The 4300-nt window shown below is 27.0% G+C and overlaps 1 protein-coding gene and 1 long non-coding RNA gene across 3 annotated transcripts in view; one reads left to right on the top strand and one right to left on the bottom strand.

Moving 5' to 3' along the window:
• Positions 1–4300, bottom strand: part of LOC117177710 — a 285747-nt gene that overhangs the window by 279627 nt on the left and 1820 nt on the right. The window lies entirely within an intron of this gene.
• The window catches only part of LOC117177709, a 171184-nt gene that overhangs the window by 53045 nt on the left and 113839 nt on the right, over positions 1–4300 (top strand). The gene's annotated exons all lie outside the window — the stretch shown is intronic.

Genomic DNA, 4300 nt, shown 5'->3' on the forward strand with positions numbered 1-4300 from the left:
ATCTAGTCGGGAGTGGTGCTGACTGAAAACAGATGATTTGGAGCGATTCGCGCGCCATCTGTTGGTCATTCTACGGACTTATTGAACTACCCTCGTATGTAAATTATATCATTTTCAACAGATCTAGAATCATCTTGTCAAATCAATCACTGTTAAATTTTTAATACTCGAACTGCAGTTCAATTTTCAAATTTACTTTCTTTTCCCGATTTGTCCCGGTCGCGAGTATAGCTCAATATTTAAAACAACTTTCATTTTTTTGACATAGTAATTTTTCGGTTCTAACTTACGGGACAATCATTTTATTCTTTGCAAGATTTTTTACAAATCTTGTTGATAATTTTTACATTCTCATCCAAAATGAGAAGGTATTAGTTTTTGTTATGAATAATGACTTTTTCGGATTTTGTCAAATGTCGACGTTTTGAGGCCTTTCGAGTCAGGAAAACAAGTTTTTACGTCGGGGTCTGTTTGTCTGTCCGGCGTCGTCGTTGTTGTCTGTATACCGGATAACTTTCAAAAGACTGGTCGGATTGAATTGGACTTCGACTTTGATAACTTTTTTTGATAAAATCAAACTTACCAAAGTTAAAGTATTTTTAAAATTCAAAAAACCAAACGAAAATGGACATTTGAAGCAAAAAAAGCTTGATATGGAAAAAAGTCAAGAGGCGAAGAACGCTACTTTTTCAAGGCCCCATGATTATTTTATCACTTCTCATCCATAATGAGAAGAGTTTTATGCGAAAAATGACTTCCGCGAATTTCATGAAATTTCGACGTTTTGAGGCTCCTTGAGTCAGAAAAACAAGTTTTTACGTCGATATCTGTGTTTCTCTGGCGTCTACGTCGTCGCTGTTATTGATGTTATGGTTGTCTGTATATCGGATAACTTTCGAAAAAATAGTCGGATTGGATTATGCTTTAACACACAGTTTTTTCATTTAAAGAATTGTATGTAAAAATTGTACTATTTTTATTTTTATAAAAAATATTTTTCTTCAATTAAATTCTAACAATAAAAGTGTTTCGAAGAGATTTTTGGAAAATCTTTCGGAGAATAAAATTAATATTTATAGGTCGACAAACGGTTATGTTCTTTACACAATCGGAAACAATAAGAGTCAATTTATTCAGGAACAAGATTTTTGAAAAAAATGACCTTGAGTGAACCTTTAATATATATTTGTTAATTTTTACAAAAATGAAGCGTTATTTTCTTGACGCAAAAAAATAATAATAATAATTTGTGGGGGTGACAAATGATCCAAAAATGAATAAAACTTGAAGTTGTACGATTTTAATTTGTAACAAAATAATTTGAAATGTTTCAATCTAAAATTATCGAACACTTTCCATTCAAAAATTCTGATGACATATTTTAATAGCTTTAAATTTGAAATTATTCAATATACTGAAGACTAAAAATTTAAAATGTTTCAGCTATTAAAGTTTTAAATATTTTTAAAATTGCTGTTCTGGAGACTAAATAACACTTATTCTTTTATTAAGAAATCACAATCAAAATGGTTAAAAAAAGTTTTTAAAAGAGTTTTAAGAACGTTAAGAAAGGTCAGAGTTTTAAATAGTTCAATATATATGATAGAACCTCTATAAATTTGAAATAAGTCTATATTTTTTCATGTTTGACCTACAATTATTCAATTTTAGAAGTTATAAATTACAATCGTGAAAAATAAATAAAATGTTTTAATCAATTGATATTTAAAACAAAAAACATCTAAATGCAGCTGCAAACATTGAATTTCAAATGCGTTGAATTCAAGGTATCTTTTAAAAAGAAAACTGAAAGCAGAGGATCGACTTTCAAAAAAAGCGCAAGAAAGTGACTCGCTGGATTGCAAATGAACATGGAAAATGGTGTATTTTCGCATTTTTAAATTTTTAATTTAAACTTTTTCGCGTTGTAACAATTTAGAATCCCATAATGTTATTTTTTACCTAACCTATAACTAATAACGAAAATTCTGAAAATTCAAACAATAGAGCTGTATTCCGAAGATGAAGTATATTTAACGTTAAAATTCAAGTCCTTAAACTGAAGGCCTAAAAATTTGCAAATTTTACAATTAGTGTTGTGTAAATTGTATTGGAATCTTAAAAGAGTATAAATAGTTCTTAAATTAGTTTTTAAATTTTCGGAAGTTTACCATCTTTACATACCTAGATGTGAAAAAAGCCTACCCAATTTTTTCAAATTTTAATTTTAATTTTAATTTCAAATTAATACTGTAGGGAAAAATCTACAAGATTGAGTGCCGAAATTATAATTAGAGCAATTTTTCTGTAATTCTATGGGGACGGCTGAAATATTCCGAAAAATATAATTCCCGACTCGGTAAAACTCTCTGTCCCGAATAATAAAATTGCAAAACTAATAGAATTCCTGAACAGTTTATACTATTAACGAATTTGAAAATTCCTAAATAATAAAACGCCCCAAATAAAATTGTTTCTCAATCAATATTAATTATTTATTAAAAATACGATAATAAAATATTTGTATGAAATATATTTTTGTTTAATATTTTAAGTATTAAAAATTATTTGCTTCAATTTAAAATTAAAATTAGACATAAATTTTACCGGGTAATTAATATAAAAAACACGTGTTTTTTAATCAACATTTTGATTTTTCGGAAGAACTTTTGTGATTAAAAAAATACTATATACATTTTCAACTAAAATATCTTATCCAGAAATATATTTTGTTTTAATTATTTTAATTTTAAATTTAAACAATAATGTTTAAACACTTGAAACATTTAAAAAGTTGTTTCCTTGGTATAAATATTTGATTATTTCAATTAAAAAAATATATTTGTCAAAGAAAAAAGGTTTCAGCAATTTTTTATCTCGAAATTTCTTTCTATAATAGTTTTTTTAAAATTAAAAATATGATTTTTCAAGACTTTTTTTTTTTAATAAAAAAAAGACTGTACCGAAAAGCTAGAAAAGGCTTCAGATCTGAAAAAATGCAGTGATATGCATACAAGTCAAACTTTTCTAACCTCAAAAAATCTTTCTACTGCTTTACCGTCATATTTTACGCAGAATGAGAAAAAAAAAGAATTCGACTTCGTAGTACGGTGAGGGCAGCACCTCGATAGGGCAGAAAATATAATGTCCCATATATATAGTATAATTCCCCACTCTGACGCCCCGTACCGCATCTACGTTTATAATATCTTTGGCTCTACTCAGGTTTGTTGGAGGATTGACTACTGTAAAACAATTAAGAAAGGTTGGAGATTAATCCTTAGCACTGAATAGAGCATCACGCTTAAGCAATAAATACATAAAATACGGAATTTTGAAGAGGCTTAAAGACGTTGTTTAAGATTCAGACATAAAGAGAAGATAAAATGGAAAATATATAATCAGCTAAACTAAAGGTTTTTTAGAATCTCGGCACTTGACGGACATCTGTTCAGTTGTAAATTTCAGAGGCTGACAAGGAACCAAAGCTATTTCTGCAATTTACGAATTTTGGGAAGTGAATTTAACAGATTATAAGGCTCTTCTTAAGCTTAGGGTACAACTGAGTAGTAAGTTTGACGAAATACCCTATTCAATTTCTTTCATTGAGAATAAAAATGAAATCAATCGTTACGTCGTAACACCTTTCAATTATAAAAATAAGTTGAAAACTCCCTGACATCTTTTAAAAGATTCTCAAATATTTAATATTCTTTCAAATCTTCCGATTTTCAATTTTTGATTTTCAATTTAAAAATGTGTTTTGTTTGATGATTCATGAATTTAGTTGGAAAAATTTGTTTTCTGAAAATTTAACTATTATGTAGGAAATTCTTTTTGTTTTTGGTTAAAAATAAATTTTTTTAACTACAAGTTTAACTATTCTATGTTTCATTGAAAAGTGATCTTTTTTAGTTGAACATTTTTTGTATTTTATTGAATACTCGTCTCTCTTGGTAGAAAAATCATCTTTTTTGTCGAAAATTAATTTATGATTAAACATTGATTTTTTGTATAGAGAATTAATCTTGGTGGAAAATAAATTTCTTTGGTGAAAATTCATGTATTTTATTAAATACTCCTTTTTTTTAGTGTGCATTGCAGCCTTCTAGATAAACATTTAACATTTGTTCAAAAATTTAACTATTTTGTTGAAAACAATTTTAACTATCGTTTTTTAAATGTATGTATTTTTTTCAAAATTTATTTTTTTGGCAGAAAACTAATTGTTTTCGTTAAAAATTGAACTATTTTTATTAATAAATTGTCAACTAGTCATTAATATTTATATAATATTTTA

This window comes from Belonocnema kinseyi, chromosome 8, assembly GCF_010883055.1.
Source record: "Belonocnema kinseyi isolate 2016_QV_RU_SX_M_011 chromosome 8, B_treatae_v1, whole genome shotgun sequence".
Taxonomy (NCBI): Eukaryota; Metazoa; Arthropoda; class Insecta; order Hymenoptera; family Cynipidae; genus Belonocnema; species Belonocnema kinseyi.